Consider the following 12,171-nt stretch of genomic DNA (forward strand, 5'->3'; position numbering starts at 1 on the left):
GCCATCTATTGAAAAACCAAAGAAAAGCGCAGCCTTTGGCTTTCATGTCTGTAGCTCACCCGCAAGTGGCCGGCAGGTACTGTCCTTCCTTTCTCTCCCTCTCCTGCCAGCAGGCACCATCTCCACCTCTATTCCAGCCTTTCCGAAAATATATTTCCTGTCAAACTCTTCCAAGATGGTCTGTTCAGAGAATCTGTTTCTCAAAACTTTCTATAAATATTACAGCAACCTATACCTACAATCATATTATTTCCACAACACTCCTCAAAAAGAAAAAAAAAGCGAAAACTACAAGTTAAATATCTTTCTACCTAGTATTTTATCCTCAATAATGTAACTTTTTTTTTCCCTAAAAACATCAAAGCTTCCACAAAAGGAGGAGAAGGGTGGGCAGAAGGAATCGCAAAAGGCACCAGGAAACTTTGGAGAGTGATAACATGCTCATTATCATAGTACGGTAATGGTTGTGCGGTGTATACAGATGCACACTTGCAAAATGTACAAGACAATGCACAACTTAGTATGCCAATTATACCTCAACAAAGCTGCTTAAGAATGGTGGGTGGGGAGCCTGAGACAAGAATGCTGCCCTCTCCGCGTGCTTTAGGCACGCAGCCATGCTGTGGCCATCCACACAAAGGAAGCTGAGAGATCATGGAGAAGCACACGGGAGCCGCCATCCCTGAGCTGCTTGTCTTCTTGTTACATGAGACAATAAAAGAATCCTCAATGTTTATGAATATAGAAATACATAATAAACACATAAATGCTACATATTTAAAACCCTTAGTATTGATTACTAATTTTCAAATTAGCCACAAACCTGAAATTACCATATTTTCCAAAGCAAAAGTCCGGGCACAGTCTGACATAGTTTCGCTAAAAAGAGACTATCTGAAATCAGCTTTAGATATACTCCTATTTTTGCAACTGACATGCTAATCCACAAAATATGCTTAAATTTTTTTCTTCCGATTGGCCTGCTGCATTGCACCAACTCTATCATAGTCTAGACCCACTCATTTCTCGTGCTACCCCACTACCCACTAGGGAAAAATGATCATAAAATACAAATCAAATTCCTCCCAAACACAAATAATATAAAAAATAAAACAACAGGGAGACAAATTCACCGACTGTTGATTTTATTTCCACATTACTTGTTTTTAAACTTACTAGCCAGGCATACCAGGGTTCACTGTCATCTTTCCACTGGCTTCCTGTAGGGCAGTCTGGATCATCAAGGAGCTGACATTTCCCATTCCCTCTATTCACTGATTCTCAAACTTCAGAATGAAAAAGAATCCACTATCTAAATAACATCACTTGCAAAAATGTTTTCTAAGTCCTACCCCTAAGAGATTATAATGTAGGGTACCAAAGAAGTGGTTAAGGAATTTACATTTTTGATAAATCCTCCAGGTGAGTCTGATTACAAGTTCACAATTCTCACTTTAAGATAAATACTGCCCAGATGGGTCTAACTTCAAACTTCATCCTCCAGTCCCAACATAGACACTCTCTCCTCAACACAGGCACCAAGTCACAGATGTCAAAGCTGCTAAAATGTAAATTAAGAAACAAATTCAAGTTGATAATAGCTTAAGGTAATCGTCCCTCTAAAGACTATTACATTTTTTTAAATGCCAAGATACCTAAAAAGTCTTTACAATTTTAAAGAATAAAGCTACACTGGAAGATGGGGTAGCTACACAGAATGTAAGGAGTCCTTTCTGGGCTTTAAAATCACGCCGTCCTTGAACCTGGGTTCAGGTTATAGCTCTCCCACTTACTACTTCTGTGCCTTGGACAAAGTATTTAATTTTTCAACTAAGGTCTCACTTTCTTCATTTACAACATGAGAACAGTAACATCCCTACCTCACAGAGTTGCTGTGAGAATAAACAAAAATAATTAATGTAACTACTTAGGCTAGTACTCAGGACCTCAAAGGCAAAAACCATTAGTTCTGTGATTACTATGATTATACTGATCCTCTTACATTCCTTTTCTTAGCTGATTCTTTCCACAACTTACAAGGGAGACAATGCTGCCCACATTTTTGCAGACGGGTAGAGGTTAAGCTCAAGAGTGCAGATCTTAAAAATGGTAGAGCCAGAATTCAAACTAAATCTGCCCAAATCTATCCTAACCACAACTGGAAATGCTGAAGGATCTATAAGTTTCTCCCTCTCCCTCAACAGGCTCACTCACAAGCCCTCATATCCCCACATTCTGCACTAGGCCTGGCAGACCCAGGTTCCCAGTAACTGTCTGGTGAATGAGAATGAATGAATGGGTCCTCAGGAGTGGCAGAGGCTGAACACACTTTCTAGATCCACTACTGTACCCACCACAGCACCTTATGTGACACATTTAAAAGAATACATGTGGGATTTAAATCAATGGACTAAGAAAAATAAATTCAAGTACTTTTTGGCATACTGGCATGCTAAAAATGAAGAGTGTTTTCCATTCAAAAGATAAAATCCACCCATTCAGGCTGGGCATGGTGGCTCACACCTGTAATTCTAGCACTTTGGGAGGCCAAGGAGGGAGGATTGCTTGAGCCCAGAAGTTTCAGACCAGCCTGGGCCACATAGTGAGACCCCATTTCTATTAAAAATGTTTTAATTTTTAAAAAATTTCACCCAGTCAACAAATACTTATCAAGCATCCACTCTGGCACAGGCTCAGTACAGGTAACGGACACACAGTGACATGCCGAGGCACGTCTCAGCCTTGTCCACCCCAGCACTGAGGAACAATTCCGACATAGAACAAGTAACTCCCAGCATCAGGGGTACAGTGTGGCATGCTCCAGAAACACCCAGCAAGAGTGCCCCATGGACCCTGCAAGTGGATGGGAAATGTCCCCTGAAGAAACAACATGTAAATGGCATGTAAGCTGGGGTCCCAAGGGAACCAAGGTGGAGGGCGACCATCATTCTAAGCAGAGGCAACGACATGTCTAAGGGAGCTGAGAGTGTTGAAGGGACTCGGGCAAGAAACCGGTGGCTGGAACAGAGGACAAGGCGAGAGGGGCTTGGCAGGAGATGAGAGAGGTGACAGAGACGAGCTTAAGCAGGCCTGGCAGACTGTGTCTAGAAGGTGGGGTGGTATCTCAAGTACAAGAAGAAGCCGCTCAAAGGCTTGGGAACAAGAGTACCACTGACCAACTGGCATTTGAAAAGGACCACATTGGCATCTGGGTGGAGACTGGGTTGGAGAAGGCAAGGGCACAAGCAGGGCATGAGTCAGAAGATCGCTCGATACCGTCTGCGCACAGGCAATTGTGGCTTGGACTGCAGCAGTGGCTGCAAAGAGTGACTTGGACAGAATGGAAATTTATTTGGGAAAAAGAACCAGCAGGAATTGTTTTGGATTCAAAACAGATAAAAAGAAGAGGAAAGTGTCAAAAATGTCAGTAATTTTACAGTGAAGAAATCTAACAAACACTACCTCAGCCAGGTGATCAAGGTTAATATCATCAGTAGTAAATCATGTTGAGAGCAGGTACCCCTGATATGATGTGATGAGAATGGTACTTTGCTGCTGTGGTCTTCCTTCCCCAAAACCCATTATCCAAGTCTAATCACGAGAAAAACAGTAGACAAATCCAAATTGAAGAACACTGTATAAAATACTTAGTCTGTCAAGGTCAACAAAAACAAGAAGAAATCTAACAAACTGTCAGTCTAATGGAGCCTAAGAAGATATATGACAACTAGATGTAATGTGACATCCTGAATGGGATTCTGAAAAAGAAAAAGACTTTAGGGGAAAATTAAGGAAATCTGAATGAAGTGTAGAGTTCAGTGTAAATAATGTGTTGGTACTGGTTCACTGGTGTGAAACATGTACCACAGTAACGTTAGCAGGGGAAACAGGTGTGGAGTGCACAGGAACTCTCCTTAATATTCTCCAGACATTTCTGTAACTCTGAAACTATCCTAAATTAAAAAGTTTACTTTAAAACTGATCCCTGAAATTTGACTTGATCACCTGGGAGGCTCAAGTACCCTTCACTGAGAACACGGAAGGGGACATGGGAGGAAAATCATGAAGCTCTATCTCAGACATGAGGCTGAGATAGACACTCAGCAGAGACAGCAGGGAGGCAGCTCTGGAGTGGGGCTCAGCAAAGAGCTCTGACCTCATGAAACAAACCTAGGAGCCATCAGCAGATTGGATCTCTGTAAGCAGATGGGGGTCACCTAGAGTAAGAAGGAATATAGAGAAGGGCCTGAACTCACAGGGGTTGGGGAGGGAATGGGGAGATGGTGGTCAAAGGGTATAAACTTTTGGTTATAAGATGAATATTTTCTGGGGCTGTAATGTACAGCACGGTGACTATAGCTAATAATACTGTATTGTTTATTTGAAATTTGCTAAGCAAATTAATAAGCAGATCTTAAGTGTCCTCACTCCTCTCCTCCACCATACACACACAGTAACACCGTATAGTGAGGGATGTGCTGGTTGATTGTGCTAATCATTACGCAATGTATACACACATCAAATTATATTGTATACTTTGAACATATACACCTTTTACTTGTCAATTATACCTCAACAAAGCTGGCGGAAAGTTTATCATTTCCTTCAGAAACAAATTAGTGTAATTCTGATGATTTATATTCTTGTCACCTTTTTTCCCGAAGAAAATAGTTATCTTTTTTGGGTAAAAGATGAGACTATTTGATTAAGCCTTTTTGACTCTCTTCTTTCCAAAACAAGGGAAAAGAAAAGAGCCTCGCTCTAATTGCTGAGAAATACCCACATTTAATGGTCACAGACAGAAGGCCCAGGGTCAAGCTCTGGGGAAATTCCACCTTTAAATGATGCGAGAGGAGGGTCACAAAGGAAATCTCCTAAGTGGGAGAGAAACAGGGGGCATGCACCATCCCAAGAGCCAAGGGAGCATGGCACAGCCAAAGTGGGTGAGTATGTCTGAAAAATCACTAAAAAGGAAAAATGTTCCTTCTACTTAACAGTGATCTAAGAAAGAAGGTTTGGCGGAATAATGGAAGCTAAATTCAAATTGGAATAGTTAAAAAATGAAAGAAAAAAAACAAAACTCTTTCAAGAAGTCTGGCTCTCAGATTTTACACCTATGTTCATGGCATTATTCAAAATACCCAAAGGCTGACACAACCCACGCACCCGTGGATGGATGAACAAATCAACAAAATGTGGTGTGCACATAACGAATTCAGCCTTTAAAGGGCAGGAAAGGCTAATACATGCTACAACATGGACGAACCTTGATGATATAAGGCTAAATGAAATAGACCAGTCACAAAAAAAGACAAATACTAGGCTGGGCGTGGTGGCTCACGCCTGCAATCCTAGCACTTTGGGAGGCCGAGGCAGGTGGAACACCTGAAGTCAGGAGTTTGAGACCAGCCTGGCCAACCATGGCCAACATGGTGAAATCCTGTCTCTACTAAAAATATAAAAAGTAGCCAGGCATTGTGGCAGAAGCCTGTAATCCCAGCTACTCAGGAGGCTGAGGCAGGAGAATCGCTTGAACCCGGGAGGCAGGGGTTGCAGTGAGCCAAGATTGCACCACTGCACTCCAGCCTGGGTGACAGAGTAAGACTCCATCTCAAAAAAAAAAAAAAAAAAAAGACAAATACTATATGACTTCACTTTACGAGGTACTTAGAATAGTCAAATTCATACAGACAGACAGTAAAAGGGTGGTTGCCGGGGGCGAGGGGTAGGGAGAATGGGGAGTTACTGTTGACTGGGTACAGAGTTTCAGTTTTACAAGATGAGAAGAGTTCTGGAGATGGATGGTGCTGATGGTTGCACAGCAATGTGAATGTTTAAATGGTTAAGACAACAAATTTTATATATGTATATTTTACCACAATTAAAAAATTTTTAAAGCAGTTTGGCCAATCCATATCAAGCTACAATGACCTGCCATGAGAAAATTTTGAAGTTGAAGAACATTAGCCTACAGCAGCACTTCCTAAACACTTCCCTACTGACACGCAGTTCAATGTAAATGGGTTACACGTGCCTTGTGAGGGGAACTAAGCCACGCTAACCCCTGACCAGTGGTTTCTGACCTCAAGGATACTCATTCATTCTCCAGTACATCCTACAAATATTCTTATTTTTAATGTGTTCTAAGATGTGAGAAGTCATGGCTGAAGAAGTATGGGTTAGAGATCATTTCAATTCCATCTCAGTGACAAGAAAAGTTGCTTTAGTTTTCGTTAACCTACAACTTCTGCTGCCAAAGGACAAAAAAGATGATGTGATCTTACTGAAACCAGTAACAGAGATGTTAGACAAATGAATCTCTACTGTAAAGTCACACTCCACAGCCAGGCGCAGTGGCTCATGCCTGTAATCCCACAACTTTGGGAGGCCAAGGCGGGCGGATCGCTTGAGGTCAGGAGTTCAAGAACAGCCTGGACAACGAGGTGAAACCCCGTCTCTACCAACAACACAAAAATTAGCCGGGCGTGGTGGCATGTGCCTGCTACTTGGGAGGCTGAGCCACGAGAATCACTTGAACCCGGGAGGTAGAGGTTGCAGTGAGTTGAGATTACACCACTGCACTCCAGCCTGGGTGACAGGGCAAGACTCTGACCCAAAAAAAAAAAAAAAAAAAAGTAAGTCACACTCCACTTCTGACAGTTTTTTGGTTTTTTTGTTTTGTTTTTTTGAGATGGAGTCTCACTCTGTCACCCAGGCTGGAGGGCAATGACACAATCTGGGGTCACTACAACTTCTGCCTCCCGGGTTCAAGCAATTCTCCCACCTCAGCCTCCCAAGTAGCTGGGATTACAGGCATGCACCACCACGCCAGGCTAATTTTTTGTATTTTTAGTAGAGATGGAGTTTCACCATGTTGGCCAGGCTGGTCTTGAACTCCTGACCTCCAAGTAATCCGCCCACCTCGACTTCCCAAAGTGCTGAGATTACGGGTGTGAGTCACTGCGCCCGGCCCTGATAGACCTTTAAGAACAGAATAGGAGCAATACTTTCCTCTTTACAATATGTTAGAATGACAAAAACTAAATCAGTGTATAAGGAAAGAAAAAACAATGTAATTTTGTAGGCACAGAATAAACAGATCACTGAACAAAGAGTTCAGGTAAAAAGCCACATATTTGTGGAAACTTAGCACATGGTAATGGCAACATCTCAAATCAGTAGAAAATGATCAATGACTCAATAACAACCATCTTATTTGGAGACAAATGAAATTAGAGCTCTAACTCATCCCATTCACATATAAAAAAAGTTCAGCTATATTAAACATCTAAGGATAAAAATTCAAAACAAAGAAGAAAATCTAGGGAGAATACTTAATTACTGGTGTGGGAAAGACCAAGTACACACGCCATCAAGGCCAAAAAGATTCAGAGTTTGGGAGCATGACTCATAGGATTGGCATGAGGACATAATGAGTTAAGAAAACTAAGACTGAAATACAGATGACTAACGGGAGAAATATTATACATACCTCTTTGAAAAGAAAAACAGAAATCAGAAAGAAAAAGAACTAAGAACCTACTAGAAAAAAAGACTGAAGACTATTATAAAAAGTAACATATCCAAAAAAATAGCATAAATGGTCAAACCATGCTAAATTGCAGGAATATACAAAGAAATGTTAATTAAAAGGAGATCTGAGTCTTCTACCTGTTGGGCTGAGAAAGGATTTAAAAGACTGACAACACTTACCATTGGTAAGGGTTTGGGGAAATGGATGCTCTCACTTTTAGCTAATGAGAGTCCAAATTGGTATTCTACAACATTTCTTTTCTTTTCTTTTTTTTGAGACACGGACTTACTCTGTTGCACAGGCTGGGGTGCACTCGCACAATCACAGCTCACTGCAGCCTCGACTTCCTGGGCTCAAGTGATCCTCCCACCTTAGCTTCCCGAGCAGCTGGGACCACAGGAACGCACAACCATGCCCAGCTAATTTTGTTTATTTTGTGTAAAGCCAGGTCTCCCTATGTTGCCCAGGCTGGTCTTGAACTCCTGGGCTCAAGTGATCCTTCTGCCCAGACCTTTCAAACTGCTGGAATTACAGGAGTGGCCACTGCCCCTGGCCTGGTACAACATTTCTAAGGGCATATGTCAAATATTTACACTATGACAAGCACTTCTGTCCTAGAACATAACTGGAGACGTTAAGTGCATCACTTACTATAAGAGCAAAATATGACGACAACCAATAACGGATTGGCTAAAAACTTTTTATGGCATACCCATGCTATGTCTTTATGCACACACATACCCACACACAGGCACGGACACAAAAATGTCCACAACACAGTGTATAAATGGGGAGGAAAAAACAGGGAAGCTGTATACAATTCCTCTTGTATGTATACTCAAACATATATACATACAACACATACGCGATTTACACAAGCATTTGTAAAGTCCAAAAAAGGATATAAATCAAATTGCTCACAATGGTTATCTCCTAGGATGTACAATTTTAGGATAAAATCAGTTTATAATCTCTACACTCCTGTTATTAGAATTTTTCAAAGACCATTTATTACTTTTATAAGTATATATTTTACATACACTGTTGTAATAAAATATAATAAGATAATTTCTATGGGAGGGGACAGCAATCTATGGCAAAAAGGACATAATGATTTGTATGTTCCCTTTCTTCATTAATATGTAAAGTCCTTTAACTATAAGGCAGCTTCCAGTTATGACTGAATGGTCTTAAAACATCCATATTATTTTTTTAGACAAAGGAATGCTCTACGCTGAACAGTCAGAAGTTAGATCTTCCTGAGTCACGGCAAAGTTATGACACTGGGGTCCTCATATAAAAAGCGTAAGACTCAGCAAATAGAGGACAACCTTCTCCACGCATGTATAAATTAGAAGGAGCTACAGCCTGTCAATACGATTTCAGACACACAAAATCATTGTGAGGCTAAACTTAGCAGAGACCCATGAAAATACTCACTATAGGATCAGACCAATTAACTGATCAAAAGAGTAGCTGCAAGAAATTTAACTTATTTAATATATAACCACACCAGTATAATGCCAGCTAAACTGGTTTCTGTAATGGGCATAAAACAATCACAACACCCCCCCCCAACACACACACACACACACACACCACCACCACCACCACCACCACCACCACCACACACACCACTTTAAGTAAGGATAACGCTGAAAACAAGACAGGTTGTAACAGAACCTCAATATACAAAGTGATATGTAATCTCAATTTTATTGTAATAATACCGAAAACAGTCACTTCTTCAGTGGGTAATGTCCCTAAGGATAAGTAGTTCTGTAAACTATATTACTGTGTCTGAGAAACATACAGTAAACAAAATGAATGCCATGAAACAAAGCTAATTCAAAGAATTCAAAATACAATTGAACAGTTAAAATCCTTTAAAAGCAAAAACAACTGTAATTTGAACTGGAGATATCAGTACTAACATCCCTACAATATGTCTTCATTTATGACTGGCCTATCTTTCTTTCTTCAGTATCCCACTCCTCATTCCTTCCCATTCCTGGGATCCTGAATCATTAATTCATTCACACAGCAATTCTTTATTGAGCATTTACTATGTGCCAGGCACCATTCTAAACTCTGGAGATGCAGCAGCGAGTAAAACTAAAATCTCTGCCCTGGCATATCTTGCATTCTAGTGGCATCAAATCCATCAGTGCCACCCACAACATAAAATTACATCCTTCTGGCCATCCCACCTCAACATCCCTAGATCTCCCCATTAATAGGCTTCTTTTTTTCTTTTTACAATGCACTCGGCACATGATTTGATTTTCAGTGTCCCCACTTTAGAACATTAAGCTCCAGAAGACAGGAATGTTTTTTATGTTTTGTATGTTCCAAGAGCTTAGAGTACTGCCTGTCATACAGACATTCAAATATTTGTTGAGTTAATGAATGCCTTCTCTTCCCTCTATGGTCTAGCTCTCTCTCCCAATGAAAGTTGCTCACATCTATCCTACTCTGTAAACAAAACACATGTCCTCTGTTCTACAGCCCGACCCTACCTTGCCTGCTACTTTCTGGCTTCTTTGAAGATGCAGAACTGCAGTAGTCTGTACCAACTATCTCCACCTCTTCACTTTCACTGCAACTGCTTTGGTTTTGTTTGTTTGGTCACCAAGGCCTTCTTCATCTGCAAATCCAAATTTATTTTACTTTTTTAATTGAACAAGTAATTCGTATTCACTACAAAAGTACACAGAAAATGGCATCACATGCCATGTAATGACTTAAGCCAGAAACCTGGGAGTTATTCTCAATGTCTCCCTGTCTCTCCCAGCCCACACTCAATCCATCACCAGTTCTGAATGATTCTATTTCCAAACCCCATCTCCAAGCCATCCAGTTATCTCCAGCTCCACTGCTGGGCCTTGGCGCCACCTCCACCATTAACTTTCACTGGATTCCTGCAAATTGCACCCAGTGGTCTCTCAACTTCCATTCTTGCCTCCAATCCCCTGACCACTCAGCACCCCACACGGTGGCTGTAAATAGCAAAACAGTCCAAGAATCTCCTATTTCAGACCTCTATCACGGGCAACGCTTCACAGGGACACCCTAGTTTCCAAGGTGGCCTATGGCTGTGAGTAGCATGACCCCTGCTGTGGCCTCTTCTCCTGCCACTCTCTACCTCCCCCTACCCTCTAGAGACCTCCCACTCCTCACTTCAGACACGCCGAGCTCTTCCCATCATGAAGTCTGCCCGCAAGCCTCCCCTCCATCTAGATCATTCTTCTCTGATCACTCATCTCACCAAGCTAACCTCCTCCTCATCACTTCCATCATAAAAATATCACTTTCTAAGAGAAGTCTGCCCTGGCTTCTCATCTGAATTACATTGTCCTCTCTTGTAGCAGCCTGTATTTTTCCTTCTTACACCCTTCATAGCACTGTGCAAGTATGTACCCATTCTTATAATTATCTGCTTAATGGCTGTCTCCCTTTGAAAGCAAGATTTTGTCTTGATCCATCTATCCATACATCCATCCCATCTATCTAACCAATCTATTTAATCTATCCATCTATCCCCCAGTGACTAGAATAGTGCCTGGCACAAAAGAGCTCAGATGAATGACTGACTGTCCTATCAGCCTATAAACTGCAAAAACAAGTTCAATGTCTATTTTGTCTGCTGTTATGTATCTCGTAACAAACACATTGTCTGGAATAGAGAAAATACTCAACATTTATTAAATAAATGCTGAATGAATACCAAAAAAAAAAAAAAAGCGGCAGGGGGAAGCATCATAATTCTATCTGTCACAGAGAAAAAAAAAAAAAAAACACTGGTTCCATCTTGGCCATCTTGATATATACAGCCTTCCAGATTGCTCTACACTGTGTTAATTGTATGGCGTCCAGCTCCTGCAATGCAGGTGGCTTCTCCAGTACCCATCTCTACAAGCACCTGCAGCTGCTCCAGCCTCCAGAGACTACAGCACACAACAGCAGGCCATACCCAGCAGCCAGCAGCTCCCCCCAGCATCCCACTCTGGAGGTTTTGTAGCAGGGTACCTCCAGTGAGACACCTCCCCATGAAGAGCTTTTGTGTGGCGCCCTAGTGAGCAACTTCTGGCAGGTATCAGAGGGTGGATTTCCATTAAGTTCCACTAGTATGACATGCCAGCAACTTCTTGGCCATGCAGTAAACCAGCCATGCCCTCTCTGGATGAGGTCTGGATCTTGGTCCTGGGGGAAGGAGAGACTCTTCCTTGCGGACTCTACCTCAGCCCCAGGGGCAGCAGTTGCTCTGTTTATCTGCTATTTTCATATTCTTTACAATTCTCTTCACTTTTCACTAGCCTAACCAAATCCCTCCTTACTTCAATTCCCTGTTATAATTAGTAATTATCCACATTAAATGCTGCTTTCAATTTTACTGGTGATGAAGTTTGAATCTGTGTCCACACCCAAATCTCATGTCCACACTGTAATCTCCAGTGCTGGAGGTGGGGCCTGGTGGGAGGTGATTGGATCATGGGGGTGCACCTTCACGAATGGCTTAGCACCGTCCCTTTGGTACTGTTCTCATGATTGAGTTCTCAGGAGATCCAACTGTTTAAAAGTGTGTAGCACCTCCCCTCCTCTCTCTCTCTCTTGCTCCTGCTCTGGCGATGTAAGAC

The 12,171-nt window shown here is 41.7% G+C and overlaps 1 protein-coding gene and 1 pseudogene across 17 annotated transcripts in view; one reads left to right on the forward strand and one right to left on the reverse strand.

Annotated features, from left to right (window-relative positions):
• Positions 1–12,171, reverse strand: part of CAMTA1 (calmodulin binding transcription activator 1) — a 986,830-nt gene that overhangs the window by 904,717 nt on the left and 69,942 nt on the right. The window lies entirely within an intron of this gene.
• The window catches only part of LOC115933973 (large ribosomal subunit protein eL37-like), a 28,470-nt pseudogene continuing 21,143 nt past the window's right edge, over positions 4,845–12,171 (forward strand).

Source organism: Gorilla gorilla, chromosome 1, assembly GCF_029281585.2.
Source record: "Gorilla gorilla gorilla isolate KB3781 chromosome 1, NHGRI_mGorGor1-v2.1_pri, whole genome shotgun sequence".
Lineage (NCBI taxonomy): Eukaryota > Metazoa > Chordata > Mammalia > Primates > Hominidae > Gorilla > Gorilla gorilla.